The sequence below is a fragment of the Megalopta genalis genome, unplaced genomic scaffold, assembly GCF_051020955.1.
Source record: "Megalopta genalis isolate 19385.01 unplaced genomic scaffold, iyMegGena1_principal scaffold0043, whole genome shotgun sequence".
Taxonomy (NCBI): Eukaryota; Metazoa; Arthropoda; class Insecta; order Hymenoptera; family Halictidae; genus Megalopta; species Megalopta genalis.
This window is the reverse complement of record NW_027476112.1, coordinates 690,924-716,869: the sequence shown is the minus strand read 5'-3', so window position 1 is coordinate 716,869 and position 25,946 is coordinate 690,924.

Sequence of the window (25,946 nt, the reverse complement as noted above, 5' to 3'; positions counted from 1 at the left end):
AGGTATGCCCCGCCTTTTCAGTGCTGCGCCGAGTCCTAAGACGGGAAGTTGGTCGCGACCTCGCTCTCTCCAGCTTAGTTGGGGCCATGCTGGAGAGCCCAAGAAAATGGGCGGCAGCCATCGCCTTCTGCGAAGAGGTGATGCTGCAGAAGGAGGCTGCCGAGCGGGGTCGCCGTGGGCGGGGGGTGCGGCGTGTGCGCCCACGCCTAGAGCCCCCCTCCCCGAGCAGATGAGAATAGGCGGGCGGCGGGTGTACCAGATTACTGGTTTAATTGCCCGCCGCCCGCCAACCCCCCCCCCCCAACTGAAGCTGTCCTCCCCATAGTGGGAGTGACGAGGCGGTGTGGGGTGCGGTCCCCCGCACCGCCGAAGCAAGATGATTCATGGGGGGAGTATAAATCTTCCCCCCGGGACGCGGCCGGCCATCGCCATTCCATCCTGGTGGCCGGCCAGGCGAGGGGGAGCCGCGGTTGTGTTCTGTAAGAGTTCCCGTGGCTCCCCCGCTACTCGCCAGCGCCCTAGGCCGCCGTGGGGGTTTTAGCGGGTCAAAACCCGCACTACCCCCGCCACGCCCCTCGGGCGGGACGGGGGTGTCTGACCAGCAGATTTCCCCCACGTTAAACAAAAAAAAAAAAAAAAAGGTATGACCGGAAGCGGCTGGTCGTCAGTGCGCTCCTGTCGAGTTTCCTGGCCCTTGCGCCGCTCACCCGCGATCGCGACGGCAGCGGTCTCGCCTTGCTGTGTCGTCGCACTAACGAGGCGTTGGCCCAGCTGCGAAATTTGGGGCGGCCGGTGGACCACTGGGACGACCTGCTGGTCCACCTAACGGTGGAAAAACTCGATCCGAAGTCGAGAGAGGCGTGGATCCACGAAATCCGCGCTGCCGTTGATCCACCCACGTACGCCAGTCTCGATGAGTTCCTGGAGCATCGGGCCGTGTCCTTCGCGAAGCTAAGGATGGCTCCAGAGCCCTCGGCTACCTCCGCGGAGTGTAGGCCGGCCCGAACCCCACCACCGGTACGCTCCCACGCGATGGTGACGACGACGGCGAGCCGTTGCCGGAAGTGCGGCGACAACCACCCGCTGTTCCGGTGCCCTGCGTTCAGGGGCATGGCGCTCAACCTGCGCCGGGATTTCGTTAGGGCGCGCGGTTGCTACTTCAACTGCCTCCGTTCGGGTCACCCCACGACATCGTGTCCCTCCGCGTCGCTCGCACCACACCCTGATTCACCAGGATTCCGGGGTTGGTGGCGGACCAGAGTCAACCGCGGTAGAACCCGGGCGGAAGGCAGCGACGAATATCTCCGCATCGTCCGCGGTCCACAACTGTGTCGCACGCTGGAGCGGGAGCAGGGCCGTACTGCTCGCGACCGCTCTAGTATGGGTAGAGACACGCGACGTGGAGGGGGGGGGGGGTAAGGCCGGTGAGGGCCTTGTTGGACCAGGGATCGGAGGCGACCTTCGTCTCCGAATCCCTCGTCCAGGCCCTCCGCATTCCTAAGCGGCCGCGGCTATCACCGTGACGGGTGCGGGGGACGCACCGGTGGGTCGCGTGACTTCGCGGGTCGATCTGGTCTTACGGTTGACCGGGCGCGGGAACGCTCCTATGCCGCTTTTCGCGTTCGTCCTCCGGAGACTTACCGGGTACGCGCCCAAGACGACCGTCGACATTTGCGTTTACCCGCATCTGCAGGACCTCGTTTTAGCGGACCCTGATCCGACTTTAGATCTCCCAGTAGATCTCTTAATCGGGGCCGATCGTTACGCTGATGTGATCGGTCCCGGCCTGTGCCACGGAGCAACCGGCCAGCCAATCGCGCAGAATATCGTATTCGGTTGGGTCGTATCGGGCGCCGCGTTGAAACCCGCCAACGATCCCGATCCCTCCGTGGCGTCCCTGCACTGTCACACGGAGAAGTTGGAGCAGCAATTGCGATTGTTCTGGGAGCTCGAGGAGGCGAGTCCCAAGTCTGTCATTTCCCCTGACGAGTCGAGGTGCGAGGAACACTTCGTCAAAACCGTCTCACGGCGGGCGGACGGACGGCTCGCGTAAGTGGCGAGAAGGAGACCCCCCCTGGCTCCCCTCCCGTCCAGCATTTCGTCCTGGGCGAGGGTTCTGCGCGTCACCGCAATATGCTACAGATTTCTCGCGGCCCTTCGTCGAGGGAAGAATAGTCCCTCGGATTGCAAGATATCGCCGATGCGGCGGGCGAGGATCTTGTGGCTCCGTTGGCTGCAGGGTGGCGCCTTCGCATCAGAGATACGAGCCGTTCGGAAACCCCAATTCGTCGGGCGATCGTCGCCCTTGCGGCGATTGAGCCCATTTCTTGACGAGGCAGGATTGCTCCGCGTGGGAGGTCGTGTAGACAACTCGTTCCGCGCGTACGACGAGAAACACCTCATCCTCCTCCCGAAGCACCCAGTGGTGGATTTGCTGGTGGAGGCTGTGCACCTCACGGCCCTCCACAGTGGACTCCAGCTCACCTTGAGCGTGCTGAGGAGGACGTATTGGCTTCTGGGGACCCGAGACACGGTTAGAAGAGTGACCTGGAGGTGCGTAGCTTGCGCAAGGCATCGCGCATCTCCAGCGTCCCAACTCATGGGCACGTTGCCCTTATCGCGGGTAAACCCTTCGCGGCACTTCTCGCACGTGGGCGTCGTCTATGCAGGCCCCCTCTGGACCCGCATGGGGAAGGGCCGGGGTTATCGGGCCCAGAAGTCATACATCGGGGTGTTCGTGTGCTTCGCGACCCGCGCGATCCACCTCGAGCTAGTGAGCGACTGCACCACGGCGGGCTTCTTGGCTGCACTGCGGAGGTTCGTCTCCCGTCGGGGTAGGCCCTCCGCCATTTATTCCGACAACGGAACGAACTTCCGCGGGGCCGCACGGGAGCTCGCAGCGATGGTTCGGGTGGTCCGCGATTCAGCCGAGGTATCGGCCTTTCTCGGAGAGGCCGAGATCGAGTGGCATTTCTCCTCACCCGGAGCCCCGCATTTCGGCGGTTTATGGGAGGCGGGGGTTAAGGCAGTAAAATGCCATTTAGCAAGGGTGGTTGGCCAGCACACCCTCACCTTTGAGGAGATGTGTACCCTGTTGTGCACCGTCGAGGCATGCCTTAATTCCCGCCCCCTCACACCGATGTCAAGCGATCCGACGGACTACGCGGCCCTTACACCAGGGCATTTCTTGACGGGAGCACCCTTGCTTGCGCTGCCGGGAGAACGTTCGCCGGACACCACCGCCTTCCCCTTGTCCCGCTGGCAAGGGGTCGAATCCATGCGTGCCAGTTTTTGGAAACAATGGAACCGCGAGTATCTCCACACGCTGCAGGAGCGCAGTAAATGGTGGCGCGCCGAAAGGAACCTGCAGGTAGGAGATCTCGTGGTTCTTCGCGACGCGAATTGTCCACCGGCGTGTTGGCGTCTCGCACGTGTGGAGACGCTGCACCCCGGTGAGGATGGTCGAGTTCGAGTCGTAACCATCCGCACCGCTGGCGAATGTTACACTCGGCCGATCACGCAGCTCGTGCGCTTGCCGGTGTTCATGCCCGCTGGACCCTCCTCAGGACCGGAGCAGTAACGAGGGAAAGCGAGCGTACATGGCGGGCGGAGCGAGCTCGCCATTAGTTATTAAGATCAGCGGAGCTGAGGCGGGCGGTATGTTCCGGCCGAATCGCGGACCGCGGGTCAACGCACGTTCGACATTCGATGTACGCCGTCTCGCCGTTTTTTGTCGAATAAACGGCGAGGCGGCAAGACAATAACACGATCGACGTGCGTTGGCCCGACCGTCAAACGCTCGCCTCGGCCTAATGTATACGTGCAGTGTTTTTGCCTTAGGAGGCAATGACCGGCCTTCGACACCTGACGATGCTTCTCCTTGAACATCGGCCAGGTGTCTATATATACTGTCGCAAATTTGATAACGGGGGATTTTTGGTAGACAACGTTATCGCTTATAGACCAGTCTTATTCAGCGCCCTTGCGCCCATACGAAGCCGTGCTTACATTTCATAGTCTCGGTGAAGCCGTGCTTCACTTCGTAACAAATTCGTAGCCGTGCTGCAATTTATACGTCGAACGGAGCCGTGCTCCAAGAATTGTAAACGAGGACTGTCGAGTCCAACAAATAAATCGTTGTCGTCTCCTCACTACTTCCGGCGGTTATTTTGTGCCGTGCGCAACAGTAATCAAGCATAATACATTTCTTACCTTACTTAGCAGCTCTGTATTATTACGCCACGGCTAATATACGTAAATTGCTAAATAAAACCGTCTTATAAATTAAATCGATGTTCCTATTTAAGTGCGGTATTTTTATTTTTAAAAATATGCGCGGATAATTTCCTCGTGACAATAGCGACATCGCGATTCGCGCAAGTAACATGCAAATACGAGGCATACTTCGCTGATCACAGCGCAATACACGTGTGCCAATAATTAGGCCAGTATCCCCCCCAACCCCTATATATACTTCGTTTTTTGCTAAAGTCGCGACTACCATTTGGGACCAATTCTTCTCTTCCACCTTGTGCCAACCACGTAGACCGAGAATTTTTCTCATCAAGTATACTTAATACCATTTATTTGTTCATCGCGTTTGCGATTCTGTAATTAAGACTCGACGTGTTTACATGTATTTAATCGTTTATTCAGGTTCAACCATTTCGACTATCAGTCTCCCATTCTGGGATAGTTCCAGCCCTGAACAGAAATGAGTAACACATGGAAGGGATGAAGCAGGGTCATGTTAGAGGAGGAAACACAAATTTTTTGAAAAGATGATTATTTATTGTATAATAAGGATGACGAAGAATTATGACAGAGCAAGAAAATTGTAACTTTGTTTTTAAAAAATCATTATTTAATTATTTATTTTTATTGGAATTATGGCTTGGATTATTTCTCAAATAAACTGTACAACGTACAAAGTAAACTGTACAAAGTTTTACTAAAACTTTTATTATAACTTTTATTTTAAAGAAGATATGTGTACGTTACGCACGATCGACTGAGCGATCAAATTCAACTAACAGACTGCGACCGAATATCGTCCGCGTATATACCCTTTTGGTGTGATCTTCTTCACCAATTAAAGACGGTCATTCATCGCGTTTTACATTGTATGCTACCACTGTTGTGCTCTAACGACACTGGCGATAATGTGTGTATCGCGGTGTGTATTTATAAGTTACAGTTTATATTATCGCCTGTGCGCGCTTAAGACACCGGCGCAATGAAATCTGATAATTTCGAACTTCAGTCCCAAGTAAACTATAAATTAAGTTTTGTCCGAGACTACAGTTACTTTTTCAACAATTTTAGATTACAACTATTACTACTACTATTACTATTGGTTGTCCTTTTAATAAATATATGTACTATTAACTCTGAATACACTTGGTAATGATATAATGAGTAAAAGAAAAGTGATAATAATAGAGTACACCTATATCGGCCATGAATTGAATTTTGATGAAATCGAATCGATTATGAATTGAGTACGAGGTGTGAAATCCAATGGAATAAAAAAATGGATTGTGTGCTACGAATTTGTTCGTGGTCAATTAGTATAACAACAATCCACCACCGTCCCTGATAGATCCGCATTTTTTAAAAATTGCTACGCAATACATCGTTCTTTTCTTGTTATACATGTTTGTATTTTTTCAGAAGTAAACAAGTTGTAGGAGCAAAAATGATGCGCAACGGAGGAGTCGACGAAATGAAGATTATGCAAGAAAGTAGCGACTACCATTGCGGACTCACGGTCCGTGGTCGAACAAGTCTTAGTGATAGGATATTACTCAAGAACGTTTGCGTGTACCACCGGTTTAAGGAGCTCAGGATTAAAAGCAACAATGTGCGACCCGACATTTCACCGGGACGCTCGAGCGACTCAAATGTGTCGCGAGCTAAGATATCTTGACGCAGTATTGGAACCTAATACTTTAGAAGAGACATTGTCAATTAAACAATATCAAGACCGTACGATTCGTGGATTAGGAAATAGATTGGAAACAAGCGAGGAAAAACATTTTAATTAAGGGACGGTTAGTTTATAGGAAAATAGAAAAATTAATAATGATAAACTGTTATTATACGTACCCGCGTGTTTAGAAAATAATATTATTAGGCTACGTCATGATAATTTGGGGCATGTAGGTATTGACAAAGTCATCGATGACATAAGACAAGTATACTGGTTTCCGCAAATGCGACAAAAGATTAAACAATATAGTAACAATTGTTTGAAATGTATTGAATTTTAGCCAATTAGTGGTAGACAAGAGAGGTTTTTGCATAGTTTACCTAAAGGTGAATCATTACGGTCCCCTGGAGAAGTGTGGGAAAGGTTTTAAATATGTTTTGGCAGTAGTGGATGGGTTCACCAAATTCGTTAGACTATTTGCTTATAAATCGACAAAATCTGAAGAAGTGATTCGAAATTTGACAGAGTTTGAAATGAAACATTGGGTCAGATCATTCGAAAAATGAAACGATACCGCATTGTGATTAAGTTTAAGTTTGTGTGTGTTTGTATGCGTATTTGTTGCATTCCATAAGACTTATTTTTATTATTTCTTATTTACGTGTTGTGTAATATGAATTGTATATTTTTTAAGATCTAACTCTTGGAATTAAAGATGGGATTCTTTGGTGACCGTGGACGGTCACTCTACAGATCAGGATTGGCCGAACTGTAGAATAAATCGTGTTAGCTGTGGGATGCGATCGATAAGAAGATTGTTTAATACATTACGATGTTTATTAGAGCCGAGCCTTTGTGAAATAAACAATTTAAAACTTCGACTCAGAATAATAAATTTGCCGATTCATTTTCTACAGTATCATGATACAAATGTAGAGCGACCAGATCTGGGATGAAATCCTGACTACAGGAATCCTTCCCAACTCCACAATAGTCCAAGAAACCGAGCCAACAACAAAACTATATCAGTTACCTCCTACGAAAATGCCAAACGAGAATATGCCCCAACCAAGGACCAAGCCATAATACTGCATGCTGTAGATGGTATTACCGTCAGGGACTATGCATTAGCCATAGGAAAGATAATAGGCCCCAGATCTATCAAATACATATTGAGAATTTCAAACGGTAGGGTAAGCACATACCTAGATAACAAAGAAACTGTCAGCAACATAACAGCAAAATTCAAATCAATTACCATCAGCAACACAAATATTGAAATCCGTCCTATGATTTCGCCGACCCAACGTATCGAGCTGTCAAATGTAGCATCGATCATCCCAAATTCAGTAATTGAAAATGCATTTAGAACCAATAACATCAAACTCTGCTCTAGAATAACCGACCTGAGAGCAGAGATATCTGACCCTGAATTTGTGCAGCTTCAGACGTCAAGTATACATCGATATCGACGTCCTGGACAAATTTCCAAGCACATTCTTAATTAATTTTGACGATACCCTACACAGAATTTTTGCCTCCACTGACAAACAGATTTACTTATTATACAAAATAATATGCGCAATAAATAAACAAAATTTATGTTTCTACTTGCTATAAGAAGTGCTTTATTATATGAGAAAACAATTGATTCAATAATACTATCATAAACAATAAAAGGGAGTAATAATTTTTCTAATAATACCGTGTACGAATATTAATGCGAGTCAATGAACTTGAAAGCAGTATTCGCAGACCCAGATTTTGCACACATATTAAGTTTCAGAAGGAGACAAGTCTACGGACTTGTTTATAACAAGTCTCTGAATATTCACCACTTCAGAGAAACAGATCTGCTTCAATTGTAATCAATCAGACTATTAGCAATGTCCTGACAATACAAACACGAACGAAAACGGTTTCCAGACCGATCCGAATATACCCCCCCCCCCTCCACACCCGCATTAATGTATCAATCACCAATGACATATTCATATCGGTCAACGTATTGTCGAATATCAAGAAGGCAGGACAAATACAATGGAAATAGAGATAGAAGAATCAAACACAAACAAAACGGAGGATAAGAGACCGCTATCTATAACACCAGGAGAAAGCCATATCAAACCAATAAAATTAGCGACTTGAATTTCATGATCCCTGCTCCAATAACATTAAAAAAATATTAATCAAACGAACAGAACCACCCTTTTGCAACACGTGCTACCAAGCTATGTCGACCAACCACGTCCTTTTCGAATGCAGAAAATACGAAATATTAAGACAAAAATACAAGATACTGCCCGTCGTAAAATTCCTAAAGGAAACCAGCATCTACCAGGAAATAAAAACAAGAAAGAAGACAATAAACCGTCTCTAATGACGTGAAGGTCGAGGCGACGTTAAACCCGAAAAAAGATTCTTGGTCTTTTCCGCAACAATTTTCTTGTACAAATTCGGTGTATATTACCATCGCTTATCAATAATGAATATCACGAGTCAGGCTCGCGAACAGATAGTAAATGAATATTAGTTCCTATCAGTATCCCACGAGAGTTAGTCGCGATTCTTATAATTGTTGTTACAAAGCAGTTTAGTTATTGAAATTCAAGAAATCTCTACAAAATGCAAAATACAAAAGTGTTAGATGAAAGCAATGAGAGATAACGAATCCAGTGATAGTAACGTGTTTGCGGCAATCACAAAGCGTATGATTATAGTTGGGAGTAGTGAAGAGGAAAATTCATTCATCATGGAATGAAATTGTCTATTTTAAATAATTTAAGCGAGAATCCAACAATGTTAGACCTATTTTTTATTACATTTGATAACAAGTTTTGGGAAATGCTGACCATGAAAACAAATCGCTTCGCACATCAGACAATTCACGACGAGCCAAAAGACGGCATGTGGACGACACTTGGTATCCTGTTATCTTAGATGAAATAAAGGCCCATTATGCACTGTGAATTTTGATGGGTCAAGTGAAAAAAATCAAATATTTAACTGTATTGAACTAGAAGAGCTGTAGTAGAAACGCCAATATTTAGACAAACGATGCCTTTTGAGAGATTTCGGCAAATTTCGAGATTTTTACATTTCTCTGATAATGAAACTGCTGATAGTAATGACCGACTTCGAAAGATAAAAGCTATCATCAACCTTTGGAATGAAAAATTTAAAGAAATTTACACACCCAATGAATATGTCAGTATAGACGAATCCTTAATGAAATATAAAGGGCGTTTAGCGTACAAACAATTAAATCCGACCAAAAGAGCCTGATTTGGATTAAAAATTTACAAATTGTGCGAGACAAGTACCGGTTTCTGTCACGGATTTAAAATATATACCGGCCAGTACAAAATTGATCGAAATGATAGTGCGTGAGAGAACATTGTGATAGAGCTGTCAAAATTTATAATAAACAAGGAATATACTTTGTCTCTGGACAACTAGTACTCTTCACCAAATCTCTTTTTAAAAATGACACCACAAAAAGGCAAACGTAACCGAGACAATACGCAAGAACAGGAAAAATATGCCAAACGCCATTCAAAAGCATATTTTGAAGAAAGGAGAATGTATATGGAGATGTTGCAATAATTTGATAGCTCTGAGATGGAAGGACAAACGCGACGTGTATATGATATCAATGAAACACGAAACTGCAGAGATGGTCGAGTAATAAAACAAAGAATTACAGAAAGTAATGAAGCCTAAATGTATCCTGAAATATAACAAGGTTATGGGTGCAGTTGATCATCAAGATCAGATGTTTGCCTGTTTCCGAATCATGAAAAAAGTCATCGAAGGATACCGAAAACTTTTCTTTTGTATGTCAGATATGGCTCTGTTCAATACCTACATTATGCATAAAGCTATTCACAGTTGAAAAAGGGAGACTTATGTTGATTACGGTATAAATATAGCAGAAGCAATTTTACAAATTGTCGAATTACCGGACTACAAAATGCGTGGAAAATCTAGATCAGTTGAAACACCTCTTCGACTCCAAGCTCAATATTGGGTTCATTTCACAAAAAATATCGATCCGACGCCTCGGAATAAGCATCCGACAAGGACGTGTAAAGTTTGTTATAAACATAAAATACGAAGCGAAACGAAATGAGAATGCGCGAAAGGTAAAGTAGCTTCTGCCGGAATGTGTTAAGAAGTATCATACCGTGGAGGATTTTTAGAGTTGTACGTATTTTCTTATTAGATATTCATTCAAGGTAAACATTTTTTATGATTGATTTTTTTGTTTATAATATGCTATGTAACAACAAAAATGATTTCTGAGGGTGAAAAAATAATGTACGTAAAATTTCAAAGCGACTGGTGTTCCGTTACGTAGGACCTCCCGTAGACCTCTCTCTCGTGAAGGTTTATGGCACGGACAAGCGTGGGTCATCTGAGGAGACGGAAACCTTTTTCTGCAGCTGCCGAACATCTGGGCAGTGTCTTCCGTCTTTTCTAATGATCGCGACACGTCGTAAATCCGAAAGGCCCGGAAAATAATCCCGCAATAACAATTGAGATTTTTGAACGCGTCTTGGGAAAGTTAGTCCCAACCGCCGCGGGGATGACATCTCAAGGCCCAGAGGACCTCCCGACCACGCAATTACGTGTCGCACCCCTCTCCTAGACAAGGCCCGTGCAGGACGGTACAAGAGGGTGGTGACAAAACGTTTGGATGACGCTGATTGGAAAATCATAATATTCGAGAAAACCAATCAGTGCATCCCGGCATGGAGGTGGAGGTTCCTTCAGGAATCTCAAGTGGGGAAAAATGCATAAAAACGCGAGCAGGCGAGGCGCGATATATATATTCTCAATCAAAGTCTCACTCGTTCGTTTCAAACAACCTCAATCGGAGTCTCGCTTAATCATTACAAACTCACTCGTTCGTTTCAAGTCTCAATCATTCGGAGACTCACTCTTCTCATTCGGAGACTCATTCGTTTCGGAGTTTCAATTCGTTTCATGTTTCAATCATTCGGAGACTCAATCGCATTCATTCGAAATCGGTCAATATCGGACCGATAACCAGTGTAAACCGACGCGTCTTCAAACAGTAAAGCCCGGACCTTACAACCCCGGTAGGGTTGCGTTCGATCCCCGCGCGTCAAACAAGGCGCCGTAAAAGCACGGCGCTACAACTGGACAACGGTAACCCGTGTCTCATCGGGTTCAAAGATTTGAAATTTCTATTATTTACGTTAATTTTAATGTAAATGTGTACCACTGTTTTAGAGGCAGTACTAAATATTTTTTAATGAAAATGTAATCTTACATGTATATAATATTATCGTAACTTAATTTAAAATTATACGTTATAATAAAATTAATTGAAATATCTTATAAAATGTTACATATTGGTCAATATACGGCTTTTATTCAGATTGATTTGCTGGCATCTGGATGACGTCACCGATAATCTTCTAATACTTGTAAAATAAATTGTTTATTATATTCATTTTTCGTTATATATAATAAGCTATTACATTCAGTGATAAACTTCAAGCCTCATCTTACACTGTCATTAACTAATTTTAAATTCCTTACTATTTCTAAGGCTCTTTTATACGTTTCATCGCTTTTCGGAATGGAAGGATCATTATATAAAAATGCTCATCCCATTCAATCAGACACGAGAAAGCTTGAACATGATTAACATTATAAGTACGATTATAGGAGAACGATGCACCCCGACACATGTCACACAATTTTTATTAGGCTCTCAGGAGTGTTCCGGCCGAATCGCGGACCGCGGGTCAACGCACGTTCGACTTTCGACGTACGCCGTCTCGCCGTTTTTGTCGAATAAACGGCGAGGCGGCAAGACAATAACACGATCGACGTGCGTTGGCCCGACCGTCAAACGCTCGCCTCGGCCTAATGTATACGTGCAGTGTTTTTGCCTTAGGAGGCAATGACCGGCCTTCGACACCTGACGATGCGTCACCTTGAGCATCGGCCAGGTGTCTATATATACTGCCGCAAATGTGATAACGGAGATTCTCCGAGATATCGCTCATAGTCACGTTTAATTTAGCGCCCCTTGCTCCTATACGAAGCCGTGCTTCAATTTATACTTCTTTCGTAGCCGTGCTACACTTCATACGTCAAACGGAGCCGTGCTCCAAAGTTTGTAAACCAAAGGACTGTGGAGTCCGAATCAAATAAATCGCGTGTCGTCTCCTCACGAATTCCGGCGCTTTAATTTTGTGCCGTGCGCAACAAGGAGGAAAAAAGAAGAAACGTAAATGAAGAAATGAAAGAACTTCAAGAAGAACCGCAAGAAATGATTTTTCACAGTAACGAAATTGTGAACAGAAATTACGTATTCTAATCGAGAGAATAACGTTTGAAACTGCACACACTCCGACGAACTCTCCTCACTCTCTTTCATTTCTCAATGCCCGTATCCAATAATAACAATCACATTCACATTCTCCCTGTTTTTTATTATGTTGACTTATATGTCTAGTCATGTTTGGAATAATAGAAAATGTTACCTTATATCTTTTGTAATAAACTGGTTTAATTGATTCGGTTAATCTCCCGACCACAAGTCTGGAAATATGTAGTCCTATGATTTTCTGGCCAGTGCTCAGTCGATACACTTGACTAAACCAATTTCACACCAACCGATGATTTTCGAAAAAGAATTTCATAATTCTGGTATTCTAAATAATGTTGTATACATAATAAATCTCACAGGTGTATTTTAAAAATTGCTGAAAAAAAATTCTTTAATGATATTACAATAACTTAAATCTCTGTAGTTTCGGGAAAATACTCTATATACTATATTGTAGTACCATATAGTGTTTATTTGAATTAGTTTTACTTATTTTGATCTTATTTTTATTAATAAATATTTAGCGTTACTTATAAAACATACATTTGTAGGATAGTAATGCGTAAATGCTAACAGAAAACGTGATCATTTTTTTATATCAATATACTCGAGGTAGGAAAGTTAATTCTTAATTCTATCAATTCAAATGAATTCTGCAGTATTTATGGAGTATATTTTGATTCCAATAGATCATTTTGGACATATGTCGCACAATGTGGTCATCGAGACGAGCTTTTCTATTTCTTCCATCGAATGTGCAATGTACACATTTTTGACTCGATGTCGCGTTCAGTGATGGTTCGTGAAAGAAATTATTCGTTATGAGACTTAATTCTGTTTGTACTATACACAGTATTGTACTATAAGAATTATACATATATCTGTGTTTGAACCGTTCAAACGAACACGGTAACAGAAAGTGTATTTGTATGTATTATAATAAGTTTGCTCGAAAAAATTTGAACGCAATTTGATATAATAAGTTTAATGTACTACGCTACAATTCATAACTCCTACTAACGTGTAGTTTAAAGCTAACGAGAAGACTTTTGCGACGAACGTGTGTCCGCACTCTGTATAGTCACCTTCTCGTCAAGTCTGAATAATGCATATAGCGGCTTGAGTACGAATCATGCATAATTAAAGTGTGGATTCGTATAAGTGTGGATAAAGTATTACTATACTACTTTCATGCATGCTATAGCGAAGACAACCTGCAAAATTGACATCACTTTTTTCGTCACTATTTTAAATCGTGGGTTTAAACATGAATGTAGAGTATTATCAAAATCTGAATCATAATAATGTTCTATGTGAAATATATAATAGAATGAACCATCTACATCTTACAGTTGTATGTATTTACGTAACCGGAGTATGAAGTTTTGAAAATATGTAGTACTCAGGAAGGCTTATAAAGTGCAAAAATAAGTTAAATGTTCGACAATCTTCAAAATTACTAGTTCGTTATTTTTATAAGAGTTTATGTTGCAAATATATCTTTTCGTTGGGAACTCTAGTAGTGTTGGAAGGATGAATTGGATAGTAGACTGTATAGTAAAAAACGCTAGTGTAATAACACTAAATATATTTTAACCAATAAGATTTGTACAGAGCAGCATAATATACAATAGAATGATAAAATCTAATGATGTATCATGAAGGTCACGAATTTATACGATCAAGCGATCAATTTATGATTACAAAGCTGTAGCGAAATTTGCAAGTGCAATTGATTATAGCGAAGCTAGGCTGCAAGCACGAAAGTATACAGACACTGGACTGCAAGAGTAGAGAACTTAGAGTTATATACTAGCGTAACTATATGTATCTACGTAACAGTAGTTGATAACTAATGCCACGTTCGCGGTGTGAGGGCCTATTTATTTCGTTGTGAATATTGAAAACTAAGCAGCACTGAAAGTTCATTACAGTGCGCGAAGGCAATGACCTAATGAAGAGCGCTGCATGGAAAACAACGAAAAATAGATAACGGATTTGATATTGGGATTATTGGAAGGTGATAAATACATTGCGACGGTGCAAAAAAAAGGCTGTTTGAAGTGTTACTACGGGTTGTCTACCTGGACGGGCGTCGAACTCGAACAGCTGAGCTCGATTTAATATAAAAAAACTAACGTCGCGCTAGAGTTCTTATGCATCGATCCAAGTGATACCAGTAAAGAGGAGGTAATGGATTGGCGATCTAAAATTGATCGATTTGATTTTAGAGATACGGGGCCATTTTCTTCAGTGTACTGAATCTGTATTGGAAAATTTATAGTTGGATCGGGTTGTTGCTTGACAAATTTCCAATATTCGGAATCAGCAACGGAATCGCCAACATCTAATTTCACCACAAATAAAAAGTTGCATTAAATGGAACATTCTGATTGTGAATATTCCATTTTTTATTATTGCAGAGCTGTGCATTCTTGGTAGTTTGCAGAACATTTATTGTACTCTACGCGCCCGAAATAACTAAATGTTTTTCTGAAATGGTTATAATATGGAGGAAGAAAAGCAGTGTAACAGTAGTCGTTGGTTTCAGTAGTCGAAGACACCTATGCCTGGATACGACAACGATACTTACCTAAGTATTAATTACAGGCAAATATAGCCATTTTCAAAGAATGATAAGTTAACTTCACAACTATCGACTTCAATTTCCAAAGCATTTCGGAATAATTGCTGATTAATCCAGGGTTACAAAATTTTAAATAGTGTACATGACTAGAAAAGTAACGCGCAGTGGATACATTCTCAATAAACCGGCAACAAATATTGATCACATAATGAAAAATACCAAGATTGCAGGATTCCTACTAAACATTCAAGTGGAAATATAGAAAGCAGGAATTTGCTTGCTTGAAGATTTACGGTGTTTATCGTCAACAAAAAACTGATTGGATCAATATGGAGATTGAGTGATGCAGTTTTCATGTCAAGATTCATGTCAGTGTTCAGCAGATATCTAGAAGACTGGATCTTCTGCTTGAGACTTTGTATGGCGCAATTGCGGAAGTAATCAACAAGATAAGTAAGACTACATTGATCTGAATTTCGACGTACTTTTGAAGCAAGGATTTGAGAATTGCTTTTGGATCTTTCATACCAAACTTTCCTGAATTTGGTTAACATTCTGAAATATTTACTTCTCGGGGTGAACAGGACCGGAAGTGTTTCTGCGAAGCCGTGTATATTATCTATGAATCAAATTGTGCAGTAATGGTACCAAGAGTCATTGAAATCTGGATCGGTAATTTTTATTTACTCGTCATTATATACTGTTGCCTTCCATTAATTAAAAACTTGGAACCATATTTGGATAACAAGCAATACATCTTCAGAGGATTGATTGCCTTGCTACTTATTTCTACATTCAAATCCTACTGCCACTAGAGATATTGCTTTCTTAAGTACGTTGATCAATTTATTATACTATGTGCTTCCTATTCTGACACGATTGAATCAAGTACTCTAGATTTATAAAAATCCATGTTTAAATGATCAATTTGGAACATTCATTCGATGAAATTGATAATGTAGATTGTCTAGTTGTAGCAACTTTTGCGAGGGTATAACCTTGTTGTTGTCTATTAAGTAAGCTGCAAAGTTAAGAAATAGGTGCGTCGAAACTTTTCGAGCAAACTCAAGCATTTATAGTATTGCAGAGTTAATGCAATTAATAAACTTATTTCTGAGGTTTTTCATAGTAGTGTTATTGATTTAAACAGGTCTATGATTTACATTGGACAGTATTTATCACAGTTACTCTTGTGAAATGGTATCATGTTGTATGTGCTTGAGTATGAACGCTGTGTATTTTGAATCAGAAATTTGGTACTACCACTGATTGTGTGACACTGTGTTGGTTTAGGTTGAAGTACGGAAAAGACTCGGTCAGGAAAGAAATTTTTTATTCTTATTGGAGGTTTCGTAAACGTTTTTAAAAAAAGACAGAAATGGTAAATGTTTATTGTTTACATTACAGTGCAATACATTTCTCGCAACATTTTGTGTCGTAACATTCCAATTTCAAAAAATCCTTCTCGCTAACATTGTTTTTATGTGAAATGAAGTCATTTGCATAATTTGGACTTGATCGAGTTTCGGAGATGCGTTCGAAACTAGTTTCGGAATGACAATATCTTTTTCAGTAAACTTGACAATTTCGAATTTGACGAACCTCATCAATTATTAAAAACATATTTTAGTTGGGACAGTAATTTAAATTGTTAGAATATTCAAAAATCTTATTTCTCTATAATCAGAAATAAATTATTTCTGATGATATAATTAACCAAGTCAATGCGGGTGAACTCCTGGGGCGAATTTTACTTCTGTATTCTATCGTATTCTGTAGATGCTATTTTTATCGCTGGTATACAGGGTTTCTCAAAATAATGTTACTTGAATTGACCTCAGGAACCCTCCATTTTCCGCAAGTAACGTAATTTTGGGACACCCGGTATATAGTGTCAAAATGTTCACTTTACTGTACACTAGAGGTAACCAGGAATCCGCCATTAGGGAGGCCCTGGTTGAACACCAGGTGCCTCCCTATCTGAGGCGGGTGATCGGGGCCTACCTGCGGGACAGGTGGGTGGAATACCCGGGCCGGTACGGGACGATACGGAGGGAAGTGGACTGCGGGGTCCCGCAGGGGTCCGTGTTAGGACCACTCCTGTGGGACCTGGGATATAACGCAGTCCTGGAGAAGGCCTCCCTGCCCGACGGTGCCACCCTTGTCTGCTATGCGGACGACACGTTAGTGGTCACCGTCGGGGACACCTTCGAGAGGACCATCCGACGAGCGGAGGTTGCGGTGGCAGCCGTCGTCGCGAAGATCCACGATCTGGGGCTGAAGATGGCACGGGAGAAGACCGAGGCCGTCTGGTTTGGACGGCCTCGGTCGCGGCCACCGGCCGTATCGTGGATCTGGGTTGGAGGAGCCTGCGTCGAGGTGAAGTCCGAGATCAAGTATCTCGGACTGATCCTCGACAGCCACTGGAGATTCGGAGCGCATTTCGGCCGCCTCGTCCCCTGAGTTGAGAGGGCGGCGGTCTCGCTCGGCCGCCTGTTGCCCAATCTCGGGGGACCGGATAATATGGTGCGTCGCCTATACCTGGGCGTGGTGCGGACCATGGCCATGTACGGCGCCCCGATCTGGGCGCCGTCCGCGAGGGCAAGCCGGCGCATCACCTTGTTGTTGCGCCGGCTTCAGAGGCAAATGGCCCTTCGCCTCATAAGAGGTTACCGCACCACGTCTACCGTGGCGGCGCTTGCTCTGGCGGGAGAAATTCCCTTCGAGCTGCAGGCGGCGATGCGCGCCTATGTTTATAGGCGCATATGCATCGCTGGCCGGGCTCGGGGGACCCGCCGGAGCAGGAGGCGGTCCAGTGCTTTGAGCTCCAGGCCCGGGGACTTGCGCTCGCCAGATGGCATGCGGAGCTTTGTTCCCATGCCGGCGAGCGCGTCCCTGGGGCTCTCCTGCCGCACTTCACCTCGTGGCGGGAGAGGCGGTTTGGCAGGCTCTCCTACCGTGCGACGCAGGTATTCACCGGGCATGGCTGCTTCGGTGTCTACCTGTGTCGCATCGGTCGGGAAGCGACGACGGTGTGCCACCACTGTGGCGCGGAGGAGGACTCGGCGCAGCATACACTGGAGGTATGCCCCGCCTTTTCAGTGCTGCGCCGAGTCCTAAGAAGGGAAGTTGGTCGCGACCTCGCTCTCTCCAGCTTAGTTGGGGCCATGCTGGAGAGCCCGAGAAAATGGGAGGCAGCCATCGCCTTCTGCGAAGAGGTGATGCTGCAGAAGGAGGCTGCCGAGCGGGGTCGCCGTGAGCGGGGGGTGCGGCGTGTGCGCCCACGCCTAGAGCCCCCCCCCCTGAGCAGATGAGAATAGGCGGGCGGCGGGTGTACCAGATTACTGGTTTAATTGCCCGCCGCCCGCCGACCGCCAACTGAAGCTGTCCTCCCCATATTGGGAGTGACGAGGCGGTGTGGGGTGCGGTCCCCCGCAGCGCCGAAGCAAGATGATTCATGGGGGGAGTATAAATCTCCCCCCCCCCCCGGGACGCGGCCGGCCACCGCCATTCCATCCTGGTGGCCGGCCAGGCGAGGGGGAGCCGCGGTTGTGTTCTTTGAGAGTTCCCGTGGCTCTCCCGCTAATCGCCAGCGTCCTAGGCCGCCGAAAAAGAGGTAACCAGGAATCTGAGATTTCAGGTTAGAGTCGGGTCGAAAATTTTCTTTGAGTTTGGATCAGAACCCGAAACTTTTGGTCCCGAAATGTTCAAAAATATAGTGTATATTACATATTACATGTTACTCGTGAACTCGCCACCAAATCTATATAGCGGGGTAGTGTTCTTCGGGAGCCGGTTTTGCAAGTAGCACCTTGCTTCTAGGCTCCTGGTGAAACGCTGACGAGTGGTTTTTTTTTGTTTATGCTGTGATGTTGGATCCGTTGCAGCCTGTATTCCAGACTTATCAAGTGAATTACGTGATTGTGGTTACCTGCAGGATGTAAAAAATTCATTTGAATGAGTGACTGAAGAAGAAAAATTTGCAAAAAAACTCCGGCTTGAGAGGATGCCGTTGAATAATATGGTGAATAATATGATTATATTGTTACGATGACTTGTCCAAATCAAGTCGCTGTAATGTGAAACTGCCCTGTTGTGAACAACTCCTTAAAAAATAATATAATAGAAGATAGGGGTTGCCACGGAAGAGTGTTACCAACGGACAATCGGAGAGTCGAAATCGGACCGTCGAACGAGCAACGTTTCTAATTCAAAGATCTCTAACATAATTGAATTGAGTTGTATGATAAGTAGAGGATAGGTGTGGAGAGGAAAGGAGGGTAGGGTGAGTCAGCGATGAGGAAGTGGGGGTGTTGGATTGAGTGAGTAGTGGTGTATTACCATATATTGCTTTGGGTGTGATGGGGTCAAATCAAGTTGGATTAGGATTGTACGTAGAAAAGTGCTGAGAGTCGGAGTTAACTATTTGTTAAGGCTCGAGAATTAGTAGGTTTCAAGACTATTAGAGTTGGGGGGAAGGGAGGGAAAGAGGAGTTCGTTGTTATGATTGTTGTACTTTGTTGAGCTTGTAGCTCCTGTAGTGGTTGTTGCTGTAGATGACGTGGAGAACTTCAACGTTGAGTGTTTTGTTGAGCAGAGGGAGTGTACAAAATCTTTGTGTATGAGCTATAATTGCTGCAGTTTGTTGGTTAAAGTTGCTTGAGATGCTTCAGGGACGGGGTAAATGAAAGGTAATTATTGGACGTGCAAATTGTAAAAAGATATAATAGGAGTGCAATGCATGCAACCGCGCAGGAACATTTGCTATGTTACGAGCCGAGGGCCAGGCAGCTTTGCGTGGTTAGAGGTTCGATGCGATTGGGATTTTTTATAAGGGAGATTGCGTGGACCAGCCGATGCTTCTTTCAGCACGGATGGCTACCTAGTAACCAAGATAGGATTTGGAGAAATTGGATAGGATGAATAGAATAGATGATAGAATAGAATAGAATAGAATAGGATGCCTCGTAACTTTTGCAAGAAAAATTGAAGATATACCTGGAGTAGTTGTTTATTGGTTAAATATTTGTATGTTATTAAATAATTAATAGTATATCATAAGTTAATTATATTTAAGAATAATGTTAAGATGTAAAGATTTATAAATTTAGATTACTTCTTTTGAAGTATAATTGTTAATTAATCTATGAATATATAAAGATATTTATTAAATATTAATTATTTGTTTAATGGATCCATTTAAATATATCTATGAGGACAGATAATATTTCTAAATTTATAGTTGATCTATTAAAAATATATATTAATAAATTTAATAATCCTGTGATTTATATTTTATATAGATATTAATATATATTATAATAAGACGCGTAAATATATATTTAAATATGTATTTATTATACAGGGTGTCCCAAAAATGTCTTGCAATACGGAAATGTGGGGTAGCTGAGGTCATTCTAAGTAACTTTTTCCTTCGCGAAAATGCAATCTGCAGCTTTGTTTACGAGTTATTAACGAAAAACACTGACCAATGGGGACACGACGCGAAGTTCGAGAGCCCGCAGCACGAGACTTTGACAGAAGGTCCGAACGGACTCGAGCCGCGTTCGAAGTACTGAACAAGTCACGAAGCGTGAACTTTCCGGATTTTTTTTACTATGTAAAAGTGATATTTTAAAAAAAAGAGCTGTTCATCTTTATTTTAGAACGTCTGTAGAATATTTACTAATTTTTCGGACCCGAAATAATATGTAGTTTAACCGTGACAGCCGTTTTAATTTTCTGGTGTGCATGACACCTCATGTGTACCATATGAAATTTTTATGCAAGGTGTACAGTGAAGATTAACAAAGTTCGTAAATGATATTTTAATTTAAATAATTCCATGTCCGAACAGAATTCAACGAATGATTTGCAAAGCTGATTTAATAATAAATAATCGCATTAAGAGACGTAAAGGATTTGTTTATTAGATCGATTTATTATCGATTATCGTGAGAATGTATCGATGTCCTCTATTATCTCTAGCATATCGTTGAACCTCGACGAAGTCGGCTTGCCAGAGATTGTTACGTAAAACGATATCAAGAAGTATAAAAAAAAGAAGGAGTTGAGCCGTTGCCCAACTCTCTAACTCTTTATTACAAATAATACAAACTTTATACGATTTACAATAGTTTATACCGAGTACAATAGTTCCGTAGCTGGTGGAGGATTCGTCAAGACTGAGGTTTGGGGCGTTGGAGACTGGTATTTATATCGGTCTTTGTCAGGGGTTGGAGCTTCCAGAACGTTCGGCGATGGGGCCATGTGCAGGATCTTAGGTGGGTTATCTTCCGGATCACGTAGTGTCTGTGTGTAACATGAGAATGTATTGAGGCCCTTACAAGATCGTCGAGTCCTCGCACGATCACTCGCATGCGCGGGAAGAAACGCCTCGCCGGAGCATGCAGTTCGTTCACCAACTTTACATTCTCATCGCCCATGATTACCACTGACACCTCTCTCTCTTGCTTTATCGGGTTCGCGGTCGCTTCAAAACGAAAGATGAACGAATTCTTCGTTTAACTTTATGCTACCGAGGTTTCTTCGGTTGCTGACGCTGCCAATACCGCAACATTTTTCTCATTTCTCGAGCAACTCTTGTTGTTGTTGTTGTTTAATCTGATGTATTTGTTGACAAACGTGGCCGAGTCTCAACTGAATATATGTAAATCTATCGTTCCAATTTTTTCGTCCACAGATATCGTTTGATTGGTTTCGCAGAAATTCCAACAAATGCTCGTTCTATCGAACCACCTGTTAAATTTATCAACAGGCATTTCATTCATTACTGCAGTAACGAGTATCGAACGATTTAATTTATAATCAATCCGACTTTTTCGAAGTTCTTCGATTGCGGATATTATTCCGTTGTCGTGACCAGTGGGCCCGGCATTTTTCGATGCCATCAGCAATTTCAAACGATCCACCAGCTCGTTCGGATCGTCCCAATGCACGTAATCGATCGGATTGTTGGTTACACGCATCATCGTTGGAATTTGTATACCCTTTCCGTGCAACGTCGAAAACATCGGTCCTATGATAGTTTTGTACTTGTAACCCTTATTCCCCATTATCTGGTTACCTCGCTGATGCGCGCGCGTAGCGATGAAAATGTTACTGTAAATATCCTTATCGACCTCGATGTACAGGTTTTCGTCGGGTATTCTTTTAAATATCAATTCGTAGAGACCTGGAGCTCCCTCGTACCTAATTTTATTGATAACGATATCGTCGTTGCTTTCAACATCAAACGTGGTGTTTCCAAGTATCAGTTTGTCATTGTGAAAATACACTCCGTATACGTTGTCCAAATTTTTCGGTGGTCCACTAAAGAAATTGCACAAGTATTTGCTTGCTAAAGGTCCAAGATTGTTGAACAAATGTTCGTATTGGTCGCGGTGCGTTTCAGGACTTTTCAAAATGTTTCGCACCGATAATTCCAACGATGCTGTGGCCATTGGAGACGATTCGAAAGCTTTCTCCTGTTGCGCCGAAAGTATCGTAGGTATCGGTTCGAGCACCTTATTGCGACCCGCGTCGTTATCGTCACTGTTGCCACTGTCGTTGTCGTCGTCGTCGTCGTCAGCGTCGTCGTCGTACAACACATAGTCGATGTCATCGTTGGTAGGAACAGAGGAATATATTTTCTTTTTCTTCTTCAAATGCATCCTTGGCGTTAAAGCTGCTTCGTCATGCTTCCTCTTCTTCTTCTTCTCGTTCCATTCTCTCTCCACCGTCTTCGTAGAGAACAGCTACTGCGTTTGTGGATCCGACGGCCGATCCACGATCGGCGTATTATCGTTCGCTTCCGTAGTTGTATTTTGAATCAGCTGTTTCAACGGTTCCACAAACGGACGCAAATCCGTCTCAATGTTCGACTCCGTATCCATTTTCCAAACCTTCGGGGCTAAACTCTTCTTACGTATGACGTCACTGGTCTTGGCTATTTCTTTGGTGATCGCGGCTCGCCGATTTTCCTTAGACCGACGTATATCGAGCGGTACGATGCGACTCTGACGACTCTTGCGGTCCAAATGAGCCCCCGATCACAGCACGACGAATTCGTTAAATCGGCGCCAGTAACGACCACGATTCGCAGGACTGTCGTTGTCGATTACAAGGAATCCATACTTGTTTCGCTAACACCTCGTACAAAGTGCGTTGAACGTTTCGAACGACATATCTGTATTCACATGATCCTGATGAACGTGTCGCAGATTCGTGACATCTTGATTGAATAGAATCACTAGATTCGCATTGTTGCGAATCAAATGTTTGGGTATTCTCGCGTACGATTGCGACAGATAGAAACAATCGACGTGCGAATGTCTGTCTATCGCGAAATATTCTCTCATGACATCGCGTTGTCCGAGTAGGCAAAATAACCTACTTCCCCAACGGACGAGAGCAAGTTGCTCAAGTATTGATACTGTGGTTGACGTAGCGATTTCGAATACACGTACACGTTTGCGAATCGCAGCCAATTCGGACTCTCCAACAGACTAATCATAACATTCGTTTTACTACATCCTCACGGGCCGCTTATTATGCACCGTATAGTACTCTCTAGCAATGATCCGTGTTTCCGAATTATGTCATCGTGGTCGTCGAACGTGCGGCAGGTCGGAACCCGGATATTCAAGGACTGTCGTACGAAACTGTAGATATCAGCCTCCCCGTATTCCAATGATAGAGCGCATTTCCATGTAAATTGACGTACGTACATTTTTTTCTTTTTTCATAATCAACAGAAAAATAAAACAAACCTTGGCATAACAGCTCCATACACCATTTACAGACTTGTAAAAACAGCTCTATATACCGTTACACACTGGTAAAAACAGCTCTGTATACCGTTACAGACTGGTAAAAACAGCTCGGATGAGATTTGGTATGGGTCTGAAGAAAAAGAGAAAGAAGGAGGAGGACCGACGAACGGTCAAAGGAAAGAGAAAGAAGGTAGAAACAGTATCAAAAGAATTCTACCGATTGCCAAACGAGGCGGTTTTCTACCGCTGTTGTTACCCGCTTTGGGAGCTTTGGAAGCGTTGACAGATGGCGCTGCTGGTGTGATCAAAACAATAAACGATGCGAAAACTGCGAAGAAACAAATGGAAGAAGCGCGACGACACAATCGCGCTATGGAGGGTCGCAGATTGTATCTCGCGCCGTACAAACGTGGAAAAGGAATGAAGAAGAAAAAAAAAGTCAAAAGAAAGTAAAAAAGATAACTCGACGACGGACGTTGAATTGAAAATCGTCTATAAAAAATTACCGCATTTTCGCGGAGTTTTCATGCGCGATGAATTGCCGAAACAAATATGGGTAAACGAACGAGGAATAGTGAATCTGGATAGCGGTCATGGTTCAGGAACGCACTGGGTCGCGTATATAAAGCATGATTCGCGAGTCAGTTACTTCGATAGTTTTGGAGATCTTCGACCACCGATCGAATTAATTCGTTATTTCCGACCATCACGTACAATCACAAGATTTATCAAAGTTACAACGAAAGCGTGTGCGGACAATTGTGTGTGAAACTTCTGCGAGGAACTCTGATATAGTTCATCGCAAGGATGTCATACACGTTCACGTTATCGGGAAGAAGTAGCGTGTTATCATCCAAGTACTTCCCGCCTATAGATCTCAACAATGCCGATTACGAACTGGGCCTGCTCGATTTGCAAACTTATTACACGATACCAAACATCAGTTTAAATATCGATATTGGGATTATGGCTTGGATTATTTTTCAAATAAATCTGATATTAATTCTTTTCCTTAAAAAGCTTTACTTTTACTTTTATTTCAGAGAAGGTATATGTACGAACTGACTGAGCGACCAAAATCAACTGAGGGACCGACAACTAAAAATCGCCTGCTTATATACCTTTTTTGATATGGTCTTCTCCACCAATCAGAGACGGTCATTCATCGCGTTTTACATTGTATACGCGGTACTGGGATCACTAACGGTCAGAGCACGATGTGTTCTAACGACACCGGCGATGGTATATGGCGAACATTCTGTTTGGATTTATACTGTCTAGTTTATCTGTTTTTCCTTCAACAGACTTACTAGGTTCACCCACTGATTTTGACTTGACGTCAGAAACATCAGTTTTATTTCCGATATTTTCCGAACTTAAACTATCTGATTTGCCATTATCAGATTTCTTTAATTCCTCTATTGAATTTGACATTACGTCAGAAATTTCAATTTTATTTTGAGATTTTTCACAACTAATCTCTTTAACATTCGCTACCGGCCTTGACTTTAAGAAACTAACTTCGTCAAATATTGTATCTCTGACAACGAAATACTTTTCCTTTTCACGTCCTACACTCTATACCCGTTTGTTTCATAGCCTGCTAGTATTCCTTTCCATGATTTTTCGTTAAATTTGGTTTTACTAGTTTTATCATGCACATATACTGTAGAACCAAATATTCTGGAAGGAGCGATTGGACCGCACACGTCCGAATGTAATATAAACAAAGGTCTTTTTACATAATCTTTATCTTTTTCCTTTTTAAATGGCAAACGTGCTTGTTTTCCATTAATGCAAGCTTCGCATAAGTTATTATTTGGTATTATTTTATTTACCAATTCGACATCGCTAATCATTCCTTTATTTCTTAACTCTAAGAATTTACTTTCTCCAATATGTCGCAAGCGTTCATGCCATAGTTCAAAATTACCTTTGATAATACTGTACATTTGGACTGAGTTTACTTGTTCATGCTTTATTTTAAAATCTATTGTAACAAGATTGTTCGAGGACTTACCTCTGATGATCACCTTACCGGATTTAAAAATCTGTACACCTTGTTTATCAAATACAATCGTATTACCCATACTTTGCATCTTCGATACAGAGAGCAAATTATATGGTACTTCCGGCGAATATAGGACGTCCTTCAATTCTCCTGCGACTCCTGTGTCACTGACTACGTTTAGTGTGTCCCTTTCCAGATTTTTCCACTGTTATCCTGATCGGTGTCTTCAGCTCCTCGTTTTGCTAAGTCCTCCCTATTAATAATATGGTCGG